The sequence below is a fragment of the Mus caroli genome, unplaced genomic scaffold, assembly GCF_978045245.1.
Source record: "Mus caroli unplaced genomic scaffold, Mus_caroli_1 scaffold_10, whole genome shotgun sequence".
Taxonomy (NCBI): Eukaryota; Metazoa; Chordata; class Mammalia; order Rodentia; family Muridae; genus Mus; species Mus caroli.
This window is the reverse complement of record NW_028227265.1, coordinates 105,612,623-105,632,802: the sequence shown is the minus strand read 5'-3', so window position 1 is coordinate 105,632,802 and position 20,180 is coordinate 105,612,623. Positions and strand designations below refer to the sequence as shown.

The following is a 20,180-nucleotide window of genomic DNA, read 5'->3' as shown; positions in this document are numbered from 1 at the left end:
CCACCCGCTTCCTGGGTTCAATTCAAAGAATGGCACCCTGACCATTACTGGAACCTGCAATGCAAATGTGCTATTGTTAGGGGCTCTTAGATTGTTAGGGGCTCTTAGAAACTGTCTTGAGAGATAACCTGACACTTGTGACTTTACACTTCCTTGTGACTCTTAACTGGTATTTTTGGTATTTTCCAACAATGCCCTCCCCACCTCCTTGAGTTGTGGTTTCTTCCTTTAAATACCCCCTTACTCAGCTACTCGGGGTGCCATGGTCCTCTACCCCTGTGTGGTGTATGACCATGGGCCCGAGAGCGCTCTTGAATAAAAACCCTCTTGCAATTTGCAGCAAGACCGTTTCTTGTGTGATTTGGGGTGTCGCCTCTCCTGAGTCAGAACGTGAGGGAGTCCTCACGTTGTGGGTCTTTCAGGAGCTCACTAGTCTTTTCATCTTTCTGCCCCAGTCTCCCAAGTGCTAAGAGTACTGGCGCTCTCCACCACACCCAGCTGGTGTAACTTCCACTTAATCAACACATCCCAATTGTTTATATTCACGTGATGCAGTGTGGCACTTCCATACGTGTAGACAGTGTGCACTACTGAAGTCCAACCTCCTTTTAACCGTCTCTCCCAATCTCTACTAATTACTGTTCTATATTTAGGCTGAGATTTTTTTAACTTCCAAATATGAGAGAGAACACGTTGGTATTCGTCTCTCTGAAAGTGGCTAGCTTTTCTTAATGCGGCGGCGTCCTCTGGTCCCATCCATATTGCTTGGGAGTGGCAAGATTTCATTCTTTGTGGCTGAATAAAACACCACCGTGTCCCTATAACATTTTCTTTATCCATCTGGGTGGGAGTGGAAGTCTTAATGCCAGAGCAATATACTCAGCAGATGCCTAAGATAGTACAGCTCACCGTATAGATTTCTGCAGTTCTTCAAAATCCTATAGAACTCTGCTTTGTCACTACCCGCTCCCGGTACCTTTTCTTGCCCTGTGTCTAGATAATGGCCCCCGTGTGTGTTTCTCGACAGCCCTGTCTTTCCTGTACAGCATTTGATAGACTTCATTAAACCGGCCTGCTTGGCGGTTGTTTGCTTATATTCCCCTCAAGAGTTGCTGCCACTTGCTGAAAAGGGGCTACGCCAGCTCTCCTGCACTGCTTGGCACAAAGCCTGACTTAACTAAGGCATTTAATGACAGTGACTGGATAAATAAAACAGTTCATAACAACACTTGGGCTTACGTAAATATCTGCACCTTCTTCATCAGGCCTCCTAAAACCTCTGTGAAGGAGGCTGGGCAGCTCTTAAAGCTTTCAGCTGTGGACGTTCACATCTAGAAGCCTTAAGACCACACTGAGGCAAAGGGGTCTGGTGTGAGGCTGCCTGGTGTCCTGTGTCCCTACTGCAGAATTACCTGCCTGGGCATTCTTCCTTCCTAAGCGACCTTTCCTATGTCTCTCCCCAGGTGCACACTGTGTGGCTATGCCTGTTTTCTTCTGCTGACAGGGGACCCTCAGAGGTTCCTCAGAGCACTGTAGCAACCATCCTCAAGGCCATGGAAATTTCCAGATGGCTGAAATTTCTCACCCCTCAAAGTCTACTTTACTCTGTTCCTTTGTGCAAATTTTTCTTCAGGATCACAGAAAGTTGTTCTCTACGTACAGGTACAGGTACAACCTAAAAGTGTGTGCTGGCTGAGGTGTCTGGTGGAGTCTGTCATGGTTAGGATATGACAGGCTACCAATATAGCTTTGTGGGCTAGGGGCTTGTTTGCCAGCTGATCAATCCTGGAAGGATTAGTCCTTTAATGAATCCATTTGTCTGAGGTCATCACTGGGAGGTGAGGAACAGTTGGAGAGGGTGTGTCCTTCTGGCTCTGGGGCAGCATTTGCTCAAGCCCCTTCCTCTACTTCCTGGACTTGGCTTTCCAGTTGTCATCACGTGAACTGCCCCACCACAATAGCATAAGTCTCTGAAAAGCTCCGGCTAACATAGGACATTCTTCCTTTCAGTTATTCTCCTTGAGTCTTTCTTCGAAGCTGTGTAAAAAAGCCTGACTAATACACTGCTCTGGGAAGCAACCTCCCACCTGGTACCCTTTACCCCTACCTCCTAATCCCACCCCACCCCTACCTCCACCCTGCACCCCTCACCCCAAACCATACCCCCACCCGGCACCCCTCATACCAAACCCTACCCCCATCCCACACCCTTCATACCAAACCATACCCCCACCCGGCACCCCTCATACCAAACCCTACCCCCACCCCCCACCCCATGTCCCACCCCGCACCGCTCACCTCAATCCCCATCCCAGCCCACACCCCTTGCCCCCAACCGTCACCCCCACCTCCACCCCGGAACATTGAGGAGCACCATTGCTGGGTAAACAGCACAGGTTCTGATGAGATGATTCCAGCAATCATCAAAAAGGGTGTGTTCCTGCAAGGGCTACTGGGATTGAACTTTCTCTGCCAGCCTGTTGTTGATGCAAAAGCCCCCACACCCTTTCATGGCTTTTCTTCTAGAACACCGTGAGGACGGATGACTCTTTTGTCTGTGCCTCAGAAGATTATATCTCATAAAAGTCATCTTCATCCATTCTTTTTCTCCAGATCTTCTCTTTAAGGAAAACCAATCCAACTGGCAAACCCACAACAAATAAGACAGATGAAAAGGAAGAGCAGGGTTGTCTGCCCTCTATTAAATGTTGCAAACACCCCATTATGCCACTTATAGCCCCCAACCCCCAATAATCATGCATTTGCTCATCAAGCTTCAAAGTAACTATTCTTTACTATGTAGCCTTTCTATGGCTGCACTGGCTCCCTCCCGGAAGGAACCCCCGGAAACCACACCCAGAGCTACTTCCAACCTCCCTCTTAGCCAGGCCTTTGTTTATCTCTTTGTTTATCAGAAAGGACTGAAATAACTAACTAGCTCGCCTAGGGGAAGACAGAAGTTACAATCATGATCGTCTACTCCCCCTTAGCAGAGCCAGCAGAGCCCACAGCACAAAGGAGCACTAACTTCCAGACAGACCCACTTAGTTTGGGTGGGGCGCACCTGGAAGAGAGCACACCTACAGCAAAATGAGGGTGAAGTGACACCAGATGACCTTTGTCAACGATTGCCCAAGAGGTTTCTGAAACCAGTTTCTCCAGCCTTGTAGAAATGTTTGTTTATGCAAGAGGCTGTTCTCAGGATCCAAAGGTCAGCCTCCTTTGCCAAGGCCACCTCCTCCATAGAAGGTGTGCTTCTGACTTTGTCCTTCTTTGACCGCTCCCTGGTGATCAGGGCTTCTACCTGATTGTCACAGCCTGACCACTAACTTAGCTTTTGATCGTCCCACCCACTACCTCATCTTGAGGATGGCTACTCTACATCACCACGTCACCAGTGTCCAGGAGCTGTGAATACAGAGAGGCAAGGTCATTTCACTAGTGCAGGCTGACCTGTGATATTTGCCTTATGTGTGTGAATATTAGCCTCACCTCTGGCTAATTAGCTCTGTGCATAGCGAGTGCTCAGTAAATGAGAACTGGTGAGCCTGAAGGAATCTGCCAAGGATAAATAGTGAAGAAAAGCCTGTGGATGAGGCCCCTCCTTGTTGGTAGAATTGTGCAGGTACTACCGTGGTTATGGGCTCAACTAAGTGAGCTGTGACATCAGCACTGCTGAGACCAGGCAGAAGAGAACTGTGACATCAGCACTGCTGGGATCATACAGGAGAGGACTATGATGTCAGCACTGCTGAGACCAGGCAGAAGAGAACTGTGACATCAGCACTGCTGGGATCATACAGGAGAGGACTGTGATGTCAGTACTGCTGAGACCAGGCTGAAGAGTACTGTGACATCAGCACTGCTGGGATCATACAGGAGAGGACTGTGTTATCAGCACTGCTGAGACCAGGCTGAAGAGTACTGTGACATCAGCACTGCTGGGATCATACAGGAGAGGACTGTGATGTCAGCACTGCTGAAACCAGGCAGAAGAGAACTGTGACATCAGCACTGCTAGAATCATACAGGAGAGGGCTGTGATGTCAGCACTGCTGAAACCAGGCAGAAGAGAAGATAGTATTTCTATTATAATGCATGGAGTGTTTTTGGAATGTCACATAAATAATATGTCTTAGGTAAATACTTATTATATTTAATAATGATGATAATTTAATAGCAGTCATTTTATTTAAGCGGTCATTACATGATGGACTCTGCTAAATTCTCTTATCCATGTAGTTTTACATAGCAGATTAAATTTTAAAGTACATGTCATTAGCTTCAGTTTATATATGAGGAAGCCGATTAAAAAGATAAACAATATAATCAATGTGTTTTGATCTATTATGAACAGAAGAACGGGGTTTTACATTTGAATGTTTGACAAAAAATTCTTTGCTGATAATTGCTTCATTAGGAAAACTGATTGGAGTGCTAAGATTAGAATCACTATTTTAAAAAGAGAATTGAAATGGCAACATCCATCATTAGATGCTGTGTTATGTATATTATTCCAATTATCTCACTTAATATTGAGACTGTGTAGTTAATAAGCCATGTTCTGTGTTCCCCTTGTGCAAATCCAAGCTCTTAAGATGGGGCAATTTGCCATAGGTGATCTGCAATCATCTATGAAGTGTGGGCCCCAACCTTTATCATTGTACCCCCATAGTATTCTATTTAGAATCCAATAGGGTAGAAATTACCAACGTATGGTAGATACACCAGACCTTTTCCTTTGTATGAGCCTACTCTCCCTTCTTATAATAGCTTAGAAACATGTATGTGTGCCAGAAAGGTTAAATCTTTTCCCCTTGTGTTTATAGGGTTGCTGCAATTGTAGATCCACGCTTCCTTCTTTAGCTACAGAGAATAAAAGACCACATTTCCAACTGATCAGTTCATGTGTGAGAGCTGTGGACATTTGACCTAGATTTGACAGTTGACATTCTTTGCTCAGGAGCTTCTGTCTGGAGGATTTGGTGTGGGCAGGGGAGATGCCCTTGGGAGGCAGGGGAGATTCAGGGATCTCCTTCCTTTCCTATTGCATGTCTTACATTGAAGATTTTTTCTCAGTTCCCTCATCCCTACACACTGTTTCCAAGTCAGAATTCTGGGCACAGTCAGTCCCTCTGTGGGCTAAACTTCAAAATGGACATCTCACTTACATTGTAAGGGGCATTACTCTGAGATGAATCTATCCCTTAACCACTGAGACTGTGGTCCGCTCAGAGGATGAAGATGCTCACAGTATACCGATGGTAAGAAGTTTTGAGCTGAAATGTGCCCTGTTCTTGAGAAATGAGTCCCATTGGGGGACGATTTACTTCAAAGGAACCTCTACAGAACACAAGGCAAGTAACACAAGGTTAGGCCGTACCGCTCTGCTCTTACACGTAAGTTTACAGTTGGGCATCCGGAACCAAAATCATAGCTCTCTGGTCATCCTGTGGTTCCAAACATGTGGCAGAGTACTGACCAGTTACCCTCTCAGAATAAAGAAGAGTCAAAAATGGGGGATTTCTGCAGCCACGTAGACAAGGTTGCATTGAAATGTTACTAACTCCCTTTGATGATCACCCGAAATTGGCTTAATCTTTTAACAACAACAATAACAACAACAAAAAGTACACACAACAGCAGGGATGAGAACCAGTCACACCATTTCCCCTTGCCACACTTGAGGCCGCACCTGGCCACTGCCAAGGTTCCAGCAGCCCGTGACTTGGAAGTTTTCAGCACGCCCTCACCTCTTAGAACATCTGCTCTGCAACAGTAAATCAGTCGCATGAAGTCCCTTCACTTGTAAAGGTCGGTGTGTCTGCTTTTCCTAGCAATGGTGCAGGTGTGTTATTTTCTGTCTCTGTTTCACTCCCTGCATTTGGTTTTAAAGTTACTAAATGAAGCTAAATCCTAGCACCACCAACTTGACTGGCCTGATAGAGATCAGCTCTGGGGTTCCATGCAGCCATAAAAGGACAGTTATCGTAAGCCAGAGAAAGGAAGAACAAAAACGTTGAGAGAAAGCAACAAGTGAAAAGCAGAATAAAGCCTATCCTGCCAATAATTACATTAAGTGCAATTTTTAAATAAAGGTATCTTTATTGTATTAAGCTCACACAAAGGAACATCTTGCAGATATATTAAGGAAGCCATTCAAATAAACACCTGCTCAGCTCCAAGCTACACATTCCTGCGAGCTTTTGTACAGTTAAAACGGCCGTTTTGAAATAATGCACTTTGTTTAGGCTTTTATATTCTTGCTGCAATTACATTTTATATAGTTTTCCATCTGAAACCCACGTACTCATTTTTAAGTATGCAGGTGAAGGATGAATAAAGTTGACTTGTTTTTAAATGCCAGGCCTCACTATTGTCTCTGTGCAGACACTCGCTGCACGCCTAGTGATGAGACGAGGCTCAAACTTAAAGACTGGAAAACATGTACATGAAAAGATAAATCAGAGAAAGCACTGGCTATAAAAAAATCTAAAGTAAAAAAAGGTTTGGCTAGAAAGAGAGATGGCTATACAAAATTAAACTTCAGAGCAAAGAAAGCTTTCAGACTCAGAGAGAAGCACGTGATGAAAGAGGAAATCCACCAGTCAGAAAGGCTAATTACTTACGCATCAAACAGAAGACTTGCAAAATATGTGAAAAAAAAACAAAAACCTCATGGAAGTTAAGTTGAAAATATCAATTCACAATTGCAGTTGGAGATTTGGCTAAGTCTGTGTGTGAACCGCAGACTGTGTGTCACAATGAAAGACATCAAAAACGCTATATGAACAGAGACGTACGGTGCCTTTGTTTGTTCAAAGACTCAATTCAGTAAAGGTGTGAACTCTTCCCAAAGTGATCCATAAACCTAGTAAAATATTGATCAAAACCTAAGCAAAGTTTCCTCTGGCTATACAGATACGTTTGTTCTAGAAGCTTAGGAGGACGAAGAGGAAATCGAGCAATTTTAAAGCAGTTTTAGAGAGCAGCATAAAGCAGGATCTGAGGTAGAGACATATACTTATAAAGCTAGCATTGCAGAGGCTGAGGCAGGAGGATCAGGGGCTTAAAGGTTGCCTGGACAACATAGTGGGTATACAGTCAACTAGGATACACAGAAAAACTGTTATCCATCTATCTGTCTGTCTGTCTATCTATCTATATCTACCTATCTCTCACCCCTACTCTCTCTCTCTCTCTCTCTCTCTCTCTCTCACACACACACACACACACATACACACACACACACACACACACACTCATGCACACACACATATATACACTCATGCACATACACTATAAGTTGAAAGAAATAACAGGGCTTAATTTCCAAAGTTATCACTTAGTTATCATTACCAAGTTTGTGTCGTACAGGATAGGAAGAAAGGCCAGGTGTGGTGGTGTGCATCTGTAACCTTAGCACTAGGAAAAGACAGGAAAGATCTCTAGGGCTCATGGGCCAGCCAGCCCCACCTAACTGGTCAGCTCCAAGCCAATGAGAGGTCTTGTTTCAAAGGAGGTGGACAGTGTATTCCTGAAGATGACTCCCAAGGTTGTAATGTGCCCTCCATATATTGCCATGCATATACACCTGTACCTACACACACACACACTCAAACACACCAAGACAAGTGCACGTACACACATTACACACAAAAGTGAATTTTTTTTCTTAACATAGATCGTGTCATAGATCAACTCAATGGGAGCGAATCACAGACTGGAGACCCTAGAAGCAGCCTCACACAGTAGGACCAACTGATTTTCACAGAGCTATGAAACCAGAGCAATGGAGAGAGGCTTGTCCTCTTAATATATGCTGCTACAGTAGTGAGACTGGGAGGGAGAGAGACAGGAAGTGTCTTTGTTACTGTTTTAGTGCCGTGAAGAAATGTCACAGCCAACTCACCACCTGTTAAGGAAAGCATTTTATGGAAAATTAAGCATTCAACTGTATTAGCCTACAGGGGTCATTCTCATCAAAACCACCACGTTCCCTGGCCCCATTGGCTTGTAGCTGGATCAGAATGTCAAATGCATTCAGTTCAACTTAAGACGTCCCCATAGTCTCTTACAGTTTCAAGACCCAAGGCAATCAATCTCTTAACTCTAAATCCTCAAAAAGCAAATCACATACTACCAACATACGGTGGCATAGGTATGGAACATGGGGAGGAAATACTGGCCCAAAGCAAGAATGAAAACCAGTGGGGGAAACCCCAGACTGCAAGTCTCTGTCTGATGGTCAAGAGCTTATTCAACATCTTCCCTCCTAGCTTTGTGGTCCTCAGCAGTTCACTTCTGTAAAATGGGCTGGTTCCACTTTCTTTTCAGAGTCCTCTTTAGCAGGTAAGTGGTGTGGGAGAATCGTTATGGAAAGTGGTTACAGCTTCCTGAAAGAGTAAACATTCATTAGCCTTCCCTACCCACCCTGTTCCTGGGCATTATCCCAGAAAACCGAAAATGATCCTCACACAGAAATCCATACCGCAATGTTCACTAGCAGTTCCATTTGTTAACAGCCCCACGGTGGGAATGATTGACAGGCCCACAGCAGGAGCATGATTAAAACGGATTGCCTCCCAGTAGCACAGAACACTACTCAAAAGTCCACAAGAGTGAACTATTGATACGTCAGCAACACAGTGGCATTTCCAGGGCATTTTGTTAAGTACAGGGCCCATCTCCTACAGCCAAAGGCTGTGTGGTGTAAGTGCGTTGGTTCTAAAGTCAGAGAATCACAAAACTGGATGGAACCCTGGCAACAGAACAGAGTCGTTGAGAAAATACACTTTCTATGGATCATTTTTCCCCACACCTTAAAAGTTTACTTGAATAGCTTTGTCATTCTACAATGCCCTTCCTTCAAGGTGACCTCATAGACTAAGAGTGCTGGGTCAAGCAGCGTGAACCAGGAGCCATTATGCATCAAGGACAACAGAGAAGCAGTTTCCTTAGACATCTGAGCCCACCTGGAATGGAAGAAGCCAAAACTACAGCCTTGCTTTAAGAACACCCAGAAGGCTCCAAAGCCCTGAGCCACCATACTGTGAGAAGCCCCATCTACATTCCTCTTTAGCTGGAACACTACAGAGCTTGTGCATACATAGTGAAGGTGAAACACCCACGCGGGCCAGCCCGCAAGGAGCAATTTCCAGAGCCCCTTGTGTGTTGCCTGGATGTCTAGTCTCCGCTGCACACCTAAAAATGGCCCTGAGCTTTGAGACCAAGTGGGAGTGGACTAGAAAGAGCGAATAGAGTGTTAGGCTGGAACACTGCAATAGCCAATCAGAAGCAAGACTATCTCGAGCTCTTTTAATCATGGGGGAAAAAAAAAGACAGCCAGGGGTGTGACTAGCAGGAGAAATACACTTTGCCTTGGGGCGTTATAAAATCCAGGAAACTATGAGCATAGGAGGCTTAATAATTTTGAGGTCGAGTTGGGCAAATGCAGACAGCAGTTCATTGTGTCTCCATTAAGTCTGTAAATAAAATGTGGCTTCCTAGCTTCCTGGCTTGGGTAACTGCTGGCTTTGAGAACAGTGATTCTGCAAGCGTCCTCTAAGCCGTCTTTTTCTCTGTGTGTCTCTCCTTGCTCCTCTCCATCACTCTCCTGACTCGGTTTCCCTGTCCCTTGGCTTTATTCTCCCACATACTCCTTTTCTAAATGAGTTCAAACTTTATCATCCTGAACTCCGGCATCCAAATCTCCTGAACCCAGGAAGCCTCTATGCTCGACGAGTCTGTGATGGTGACTGTGCTGTGGGTTCAATTGGAGAACTTCGCTCAAATGGGACCGAGTTACGGGTCTACACCGACGCTCAGGAGAACTGGATTGTTCCCATGCCTGAAATATATGAATCGGGCAAAAGCCATCCTCAGACTGCCTCTGAATGATGATGCAGTGGGTGGCACCCCAGCAAGGGGAGAACCATGGGACAGCACGTGGTGACCAGGAGCTGGGAACCAAGCAGCGGGATGCTTGAGATGGGGCTGAAGGTGAGCCCACTCGAGGTACAGCAGATTTAAGAGTGTGGGTGCATCCAACAAAAGAACCACCTGAACACCCAGAAAGGAGATTCACATAGCTGCACAGGAGGTCAGAGGGCAACCTGGGAGGAATGCATTTCTTCACAGTTACCCGAGAGTCTGCTTGCTGGGAGTGGGGGAATTCTATGGCCCAAAAAGGAAAGGACAGGAAGGAGACAACCCGGTACCATTCCCTCCTGTGACAGCAAAAGCTAGTCAGGGTGGGAGGAGAAGAGTCTGTCATTGCTACTGAGAGTGCAGACTGCTGAAGCTTCTATGGAAATCAGTGGGACGGTTCCTTAAAAACTAAACCTAGAATTACCGTAGGATACAGCTAAACCACTCCTGGGCAGATTCCCAGAAGACTCCAAGTCAACACACCAGAGACTCTTGGACATTCATGCTTCTGGCTGCACTCTTTACAACACCCAGGAAATGGAGGCAGCAGAGATGCCCAGCAAGAGACAAATGGACAAAGACCACGGTGAATATACATACAAGTAGAGGTTCACTCCCCTGCCAAGACAAATAAAATCCTTTCGTTTGGATAGAACTGGAGGTCACGAGGTAACCCAGAATCAGAAATGTAACTATTACAAGTTTTCTTTCATATGTAAAATCTTGATTTATATATGTAAATGAATATACGTATCGCCCATAGATATGTGGCTTTAAGGTATAAGGAGGGGGTATAGGAAAGAGAAAGGGGAACAGTGGGAGAATGGGAGAAACCTATGTGTAATGGAGTGGGGGGGGTACGTGTGAGCAACATGCACAGTATTCACATACAAAAAAGTCAGTGAAACATATTCTGTAGAAGGCATGGCTGAAAAGGAATAGACAGCCAAATTTGTGAACGATGGAGAAAGAACACAGCTGCAGGCATCCATACCTCGTCTGGTATCTTCCTTACAGAGCTGTAATAAAGACCGTTTGGTAATGGCATAGAAATAGACAGACCAAAGGCATGGGCTGGAGCAGCTAGTGACAAATCAACACCACTATGGCCACTGAAGTCTTAACCAAAGTGACTCAAACTTGCAGTGGACGAAAGGCAGCCTACTCAACACACAGTAACGGGCAAAACTTGGTGTCCACAAGCAGAGTCGACCCGTATCTTTCATACTGTACAGAAGTCAACTCAACGTGGACCAAAGATCATAATTTAAAACCTGATATCTGGAAATGCCGGAGGAAACGTACTGCTCAAGACACCTGGCAACACAAGAACTCCCTGAAGAGAGCCCCAGTGGCACAGTCCAAGGGGCACCACGTGTGACTACGTGAAACTAGAGTTTCTACGCAGCAAAAGAAACCATTAGCATAACAAACAGGAACCTCATGGAACCAAGAAAGGCCTCACTGGCTGAGTATTTTCAGTGGTTCTCAACCTGTGGGTCTCGACCCCTTTTGGGGGTCAAATGATCCTTCCTTAGGGGCCACCTGTAGTGGCTGTTCCTGTTTGTCAACTTGACTATATCTGGAATGAACTACAATCCAGAATTGACTCACCTGTGGTCCTAATCTGGTGGCTGGGAGATACAAGTTTCTGACCTGGATCTTGGCATGGAGATCTTGAGGCACCGTGGCTATGAATCCCAGAAGATTGAAACAGGGAGATCTCTGAGTTCAAGGTCACCTAGGACAAAGCAAGTCCCAGATCCTGGCGTGGTGGCACACACCTTTAATCTGGGCCACACCTTCTCCTGGAGACCTACATAAGGACAATGAAAGAAGGAAGATTCACTCTCTCTTTTTTGCCTGCTTGCCTTGTGGGACTGAGCAACTGCAAGATCCTTGGACTTCCATTCACAGCTGCTGACCATTTTTGGGAGTTAGACTGCAGACTGTAAGTCATTCCCTTACTATATAGAGTCTACCCATAAGTTCTGTGACTCTAGAGAACCCTGACTAATACACCACTTAAGACCGTCAGAAATCTCAGAGGCTTATGATTCATAACAAAGCCAAAATTACAGTTAGAAAGTAGGCCATGAAAATAATTCTGTGGCTGCATGAGGTGGCGGCATTGGGAAGCTGAGAGCCATGGGCGTAAAGGCACAAGTGCAGGTAAAGGCTTCGAGTTGAACAGGAAGCCAAGAGAGGTGGTGCGGAAGGCAGAGAGGAAGCAAAGGGACACAAGAAACGAGACATGAAACTATTTTGCCCTAGATTCAACTTTGTGACAGCATCGGGTTTATGATGAAGTATGAACCCGACTCTCTGCTGTCGGAGTAGCAAGAATCATGTTTGCAAAATAACCCAGCACACATTCTTCCTTTGGGGCAGTGATTGTGAAAGTCGGGTTTTCTTTTTCATCCCATTGGCTGCTGGTGAGATAGGAAGTCACTGAGAATGTTGGTCACATTGCCCCAGTTAGAAAAGGGATTGAGTTTGTTTCTCTGGACGGAGGACTTTGTAGCCTGAAGGTTTTTTGTTTGTTTGTTTTTGTTTTTGTTTTAAATCCTGTTTAAAAATATAACATGGGCTGGAGAGATGGCTCAGCTGTTAAGAGCACTGGCTGCTCTTCCAGAGGTCCTGAGTTCAATTCCTAGCACCTGCATGGTGACTCACAAGCAGTCACAGGGGATCTGACTCATCCTGAGTGCCAGGCCTGTGCACAGTGCACAGACATACACGCAAGCTAAACATCCCTATCCAAAAATAGAATTAATAAAATCTTTAAAAAAGAAAGGTCTAGTTAATATCGTCTTATTACTTAGCATGTAAATCATCCTGCCGTGCATAGAATATTGACTCTTAGCCCAGAAAGGCTTATAGCAACCCTTAAAACTGGGAGTGTGGTAGAAGACAGACCAGCAATCTGGCCTACATGATAGTGAAGCGGCATTTTGAAATGATTAAAAAATTTTTTTTTTAATTTTCATTTTTCTTTTTTTTCTTTTTGAATTTTATGTGTGTTGGTGTTTTGCCTACATGTGCGATGGTGTCGGATCCACAAAACAGACAGTTTTGTGACAGTTCCAGGCAATTGTGAGATGCCATGTGGGTGCTGGGAATTGAACCTGCGCCCTCCAGCGGAGCAACCAGGGCTCTCAACCATTGAGCCATCTCTCCAGCTGCTAAAATTTATTTTTATTTTTGAGATCTTGAACCTTTTTAACTTGCAGCAAATTCGAGTGTGAATGTACTTCCCATTTGGAAGGATGGTCTGACACACTTTGTTGTGTACTTGTGTATACATGTACACACGTGTGTGTGCAAACATGAGCATATGGATATGTGTGCTGCTGGTTTGTGCCTGCGCCAAACATTGCTTGATGACCTAGAGATGAATGCTCTGGGGGATTCGAAGTATGTCTTTGGTCAGGAATCAAAGTATCTTGTTTCGTTCTTTTCATCCTTCCTTAAAAAGCAGGAAAGTCTTACAATGTGCATTTGCATAGAAAGGCTTAGAGGCTGGCATTGACTCAGCTGCAGAGCTAGCTATAGGTAGCACCCACGTTAGGCATCTCTTTCTACTATTGTGAAGACTGTCAGTCTAGGATCTGCCCCTTGAAGTCTTAAACCATCAATAAGTCAACCCTCCCCTCCTCTCTGGACAGAGGAACCACCCAGGTATGCAGGTCAGTGATGTCTGGCTTTGTTAGGGCCTTGGAGATGGCCCTGAAGAAGCCACAAGCTGAATTCCTATCGGCTTCCTCAGCTGGGGAGATCTCTCTGAAAGCTGAAGAGAAGCTTTTAAACTCAGCCCCTCTGGGACCGGAGAGAGGATGGCTCAGTGGTTAAGGGCACTTGCTGCTCTTCCAGAGGTCCTGAGTTCAATTCCCAGCAACCACATGGTGACTCACAACCATCTGTAACTTCTGCTCTGGGGGATCTGACTGTCTTCAGCCTCCACAGGCACCTGCATACACTTAGCTTCCACTCACACAGACACATAAACAATGGATGTATCTCTTTAAAAACCTGGATTCCTCCACCATCACCTCAGCAAGGTACTCTGTGACCCCCCACCTCTGGGTTCATGAGCAGAATTGGTTATGAATGTCCCTTGTGGTCCCTCCTTTCCTTTTCCATCTTTGATGAACCCTGCAGGTGATCTCACAGTTGGTATGACACTTGTGAGTTCTGTTGCAAATGAGGAGTCTTGCTTTTTATTTCTCAGGCTTCTCTCCAGCCGTGAGGGAGGTTCTGAAATGGCTGCTCCTACTGCCCTGACTTTTAAATTAAAGACTCCTGAAGTAAGGAGAACTGTTTATGAGTGAGAACCGAATTAAAGATTACAGTTAAGCAGCCTGACTCACTGGCCACCTGAGGGTGATTCATCGGAAGGGAATATCCATCCAAAGCCGTTATTGTAGTGACCAATTAAGGCTCACCGTGGCTTCCTGTGTCTCAGGTTTCTGCTTGCCAGCCTAGCACAAAGGCTCGGATGTGGAGGAACAGTGGGCCCGAGTGAAAGCTTCCATAAGCAGGCACGGAATGACTATAGATCTCCACTGATGGAGAACCTGCTCAAGCTGGCTTGCAACACACTCTCTCTCTCTCCAGCCTGTGGACCTCTTTCTCCTAGGACACCTGGGTCCTGATGGAATAATCAGGGCACATCATGGGACAACAGAGCATGTTGCATCAGACTCAAGAACCCAGGCTGGTTTGGGCCCTGCTTCTTTGCGCTGCAAAGCACAGGCAGGTCGCCTCTCTTCCTTGAGTTTTATTTGCGTTAAACTGAGATACCTGTAGTGTTTGGGTTAACATGTCTGTGGCGGAGATATTGAGTGTGGAAAGATCTAATCAGCTCGACACACCCTCTGCTCTCTTCCTGAACCGGGTTCTCTCGGATGAGCAGGATGCTCACGGACCCTCAAGTTTCAGGCCTCAAAGCTGGCCTGATTTAAATTTAATAAGAACGTCCAGGTATAAAATCGAGTTGGAAGGAGGTAGTCGCCGCAAGTCCTTTGCCCCAGGCAATTTGTTACAGACCGCTTAGATGTCTATGAATAAGCAGACCCTTGGTTTTATTTTTAAGTGGCTCTTGCCACCCCCTACTTATGCCAGAAGTCTGAGTTGTATTTAGTGTTGACTGTACTCCTTGTGAGGTTCCCCAAGCTCCTCTCAGCTTACTCCAGTCTTTCCTTCGCTCCACAAACAGGAAACCGCCCGTACAACAGGAAGTGACATCACGGGACTCGCAGCTAAGGAGGAAGCACAAACAAACCGGAAACTGAGGAATGAGAGCCGTGAGAGGTGAGAGAGTAGCCATGAGGCAACGAGGCAGGGGTGGGGTGGGGAGCGTTGGGGTGGGGTGGGACAGGAGCAAGGTTAAGTTTAAGTATGTAGGATGCTCAGCAGAAAAGGATGGGCGGAACCACACTGTGATCCTGAACTGGGAGGCGTTTACAGTAGCGTGATCTCAGAAAGCTGCTCCAAATCCTCTAGGAAAACGGGCAACCCTGTCTCAGCAGCTTGGTCGGGAGCCCCTATTCAGGGGCTGTAGGTTTTAGGTTTTGAGAAGGGGGTACCCTGATGTCACTGCATGTTGCACAGGCATATTCTGTGTAACTGTCCTTGTTATGACATGGGTTAACTGCGCCATCCGTTGTCATCCCATTTGTCTTGGATGTTGCTTACGTTTAATGCAAAGGGGCAAAGGCCAGCCTGCAGGTCCAAGGACCACCGCAGCAATTAGAGTGAGTCCACGTGAGCCTCTGAATACGCCACTAGTGAGCCAGCAAATGCCTAGGTGTAAGGTTGGGCTTCGTTTGGAACGTTCTCCTTACAGATCAAGAAACCAAGGCTCTATGGCTAGGCAGAGAGGCAACATGGAGATTTCACTGTACAATTTCTACTTATTTGTAGGAGAACCCTGATTTTTATGAAACATCTCCAAGCCTGATTCTTCTCATTAACTTTTTACATTTGGAAGATAACGCTTATTGACTGCACCAAACCAGTTTGCTTTGAGGTGCCAGAGAGTCATCATTGACTTGAGAAATTCCCATTTTGAGAAAAGCATCAATCCCTCTATTAGCTGTCTATCTGTCCCTTTAGTTTCTTGAGTTTTTACAGTTTTATTCATTTTACCCATAGTATTACCTCTTTCCTAAGACTGGAAGTTTCTTCTCGCTCTTTCTCTGTCCCTGTATGTCTGTCTGTCTCTCTCTCTCTCTCTCTCCCTGTGTCCTTCTCTGTCTCTCTCTGTGTCTCTGTGTGTCCTTCTCTCCCCCTCCCCGCCCCATCTCTCTCTCTTTTTCAGTGTTGGAGCCAGAACCTGAAGCATTTTTCATGCTACATCCCCAACTCATGAGTTTTTCTACATCTCAACAGTCCTGTTAACGTTGGAGCTGAGCGCCTGCCATGTAAGCAGAAAAACCTGAGTTCTCTCCCAGAATCCACATAAAGAGACCAGTGCGGATGGCAGTCGCTCATAAACAGAGACCAGCAGGTCTCCAGCATTCACTGGCCAGCCGGCCTAGTCTAAATGGCCATTTCCAGGCCAAGTGAGAGAGCCCGTTTCCGATCCAAAGTGGATGATCCCTGAGGACTGATACTCAGAGTTGACCTCCAGCCTCCTCTCGTTATTATCATAAACATCTCGATGCATTTTTAGACAGAAAAAAAAGACAGGAGCTAAACAACCAAGACCATAGATTTTGATGATAAAACATGACTAAAGTCTTCCCCTTCTTCAAAAAGCAAAACCCGTTCATTAAACGTGAGATGAATCATAGGAGTTCATCCACAGTGTTCTGGAGAGCAAGCAAAACAAAGGAGCCCCCGTGAGCTACGGGCTCTCAGACCGAGATGGTGGTGACGACATGACGTGGGAACTAGTTGGGAAAGCAGTCTCCAGGCTCGCTGACTCAGGAACCCTGAGAGTGGCCAAAGCACCCATGCCCACCACGTCTTCCTATGAGGTCAGAGTGTGAGTACCACACTGCAAATGGGACTGCTTCCCTGTGGTGACTGAGTATGAGCTGTCCCCACCAAACGGTTTTCATGTTCCCCAGCTGGAGTGTGGGGGTTGGGGCCTGTGGAGCCTTTAAGGGGTGGGGCCTATCTGGTCAGCATAGGTCACTGAGGGGGAGCCTTTGAAGGGTCTAGCCTGGGCCCGGTTTTGTGTTCTCTGATCTACCAGTGTGTTGACTACAGCTGGCAAGAACTCACCACAGGCTATGACCCTCTCCAACTAGGAGCTGAAACAAAGTTCTCTGTGTCTGCATCAGCATGTTGGCAGTGTGATGAGACTCTAAGTAGAGCAAGTCATTAAGAAATTCATTCACCCCGGCAGAAGTGGTGGAACTCTGCTCATTTTGACCGCAGCTGTTCTGGTAGGACAGGGTTCCGCATTGGCACAGCTGCAGGCTCACAACCCTTAGTGTGCACTGGCAAGCCATAGGGGAGGAAACGGGGACTCCACACAGCTCCCGGTGCTGTCTTGAAATTCCATTAGTGGAGCATAACAACCACACTTAGTTTTCAATCTTATCAAAATGCAAATCCAGAAGGTGGTGTTAATGGCTTCATCCGCTGCCGGTCTCTTACACAACACTGTGTGCTTTAGACGCCTATCTGAGGAGACGGGCTGAAAAATATGAAGGGCACTGAGAAAACTGAACTACCTAAGAACTATGTAGAGCAGGGCATAGCAAGGGGTACTTGGCATTCAAGCTCTTGAGAAGCTAAGGCAGGAGGATTTTGAGTTTGAGGCTAGCTCAGGCTACATATTGAGGGAGACCCTGGTTTATAAAACAAAAGGAGGGGAAGGAAGGGGAGAAAGAGGACGGGAAGATGAATTGAAAATGGAGGGCTGGAGAGACGGATGGCTCAAGGATTTCCCTGTGGCAGCTGCCAGTGGCTCCAGACCCAGACGACATCTCTGGCAGCAGCAGACCCCACCCCCAGAGAGACACACACGTATATAATTTAAATTTTTAAAAACGTAAAAGAAAAAGAATAAATAGGTTTTGTCATCCAACGTTCACACGCACAAAAACACAGGCACACTTTTTAAAAACCCCTAACATTTTGCCTGGTGTATGTCTGTTCTCTTAAATAATTACACTTAGAAGTCTCCCCAGTGACTGTGGAGTCCACAAGAGTAAGAGACGACGGCGAAGCAAACAAGATACAAAGAGGTCTTGGAAGTCTCTTCAAAATAGAAATGATTGCCCTTCCCGTAATTTCCCCCCACTGCCTGGAGAGTAAACAGATATTGAGTACTTCCATAGCCTTGATCCGTGAGGAGAAGCAGACACCCCCAAACTCATCAACCACCATGAGTAGCTAATGACATCCCTGGGTCGTTTTGAACAGGAGAGAGAAGCAGGCTGCTATTCTGGGACTGTTTTCATTCCACAAAAACAGATGCTGTTCCAAAAGAGGAGAGGCCACCAGCCTGGGAGCTCAGAAGCACCAGGACCAGGACCTTAGAGGTGGATGTGAGGCTTGTACTGCCCAGTTGAACCAGTCATGATGGGCACCAAGACTCTCTCTGTCTTCACCCAGAGAAGTCGCTCCTGTGCCAGTGGCCTCGAGACTCCGCCTCTGGAAGCCTCGTGCTGGTCCTCGAGCTCTGTGGTATCAGAAGGGTTTCTGTTGGTCTGCTCTACATTTTGCCAGTGCTAAGAACAGAAGTGGGGTCCACTCACGGGCAGCAAGGTCCCCATGGCTGAGCTGCACCCCAGAGTCTGCAGGTCTTGCACCCAAGCAGATGATTTGGGTTAGATTCTAAAAGTAGAAGGGTTGGGATACAGAGAGATGGCTCTGTCGGGAGAGCACCCGTCTCACCGACAGAGAAGCCAAGTTCAGATCCCAGCACCACGTGAAAGGCCAGGTGTCCTGGTACAGCTGGTACAATGCTGCACCTGGGAACAGGGCACCTGGTTATAAGGTGACGGGGGCGGGGGAGGCTGGAGGGTAGAGGTGTATCCCCAGCTACATGACCAGCCAGCCTAGCAGAACTATGTTCCATGAGAGACCCTGTCTCAGAAATGAAAGTGGAGTGATTGAAGAAGACACCCCAGGAAAACCTAGCCTTCACACTCACATGCACAGGTGTGTGCACACGCACACACACACAGACACACACACACACACACACACACACACACACATACACCTATACCACAAAATAAATGTAAATAAATATGATGGGATACACTTGTAAACCTGGCACCAGGAAGGCAGGAACAGCAGAAATCACTGGCTGGCCAGCTCCAATTGCTGAGCTCCAGATGAGACCCTGCTGAGAGAGAGAGAGAGAGAGAGAGAGAGAGAGAGAGAGAGAGAACGATCCTCAGGAGTGATGCCTGAGACTGCCCTCTGGCCTGGCCTCCTCAAGCACCTACCTGAGAGCACACTCACTGACATGCATGCGCCCCCATATACACTCACATAATTTATATAATCTGGAACATGACATAGGGTGGAACAGCCTTCCGGGGTGGCCAGGGCAGTAATCAGTGTCAGAAAAACACTGAGAGAGAGAGAGAGAGAGAGAGAGAGAGAGAGAGAGAGAGAGAGAGAGAGAGAGAGAGAGAGTAGCAGGGAAGTCAGCTCCGCCTTCCCAGACCCTAGGCTCCCAGAATGCAGCCTTTCTTGCTGACAGCCTTGTGAGTATGGAAACACGGGGCCTTCTCCACTATGTAATGCCTTACGATTAAGGAGAGAGCTTTCCTTCCAGGCCCTTAACAGTGAGTCCAACAATCCCTAGCAACCATAACAACACAGCAACCAATTACACTCCAGTCTGCACACATAAGCCCATAGGGGTTTGTGACAGATAGCATGTCCCGCTGTGTCTCCATCCTGAAGGCCTGAAGCTGCTCCCCTGCTCCCCACACTCCCAGGGCTCCAACTGTGTCCATCGGAGGAATCAGGACTCAGAGTGTGGTAGGTGTCACAGACAGGGAGGCTGGTGTGAATGTGTCCAGTGGGCTTTACACGGTCCACCTGCAGACACGAATCTGAAGTTGACTCTCGCCCTGTGGCAGTACGGCGGCAACAGGGTGTAGTCTGGACGAGCTATTTTACTGGGTTCCTATGAGAATTTTGAAATTCCTGGTCACTGGCAAAAGAAATAGCAGGGGTTCACCATACACACACACACACACACACACGCACGCACGCACGCACGTGCGCGCACAGTTTATATTCTTTTATGTGTACTTGGTATTTTATGA

The 20,180-nt window shown here is 46.6% G+C and overlaps 1 pseudogene; it reads right to left on the bottom strand.

Moving 5' to 3' along the window:
- The window catches only part of LOC147002483 (uncharacterized), a 58,525-nt pseudogene extending 41,709 nt beyond the window's left edge, over nt 1-16,816 (bottom strand).
- Nucleotides 16,817-20,180: the final 3,364 nt, after the last annotated feature.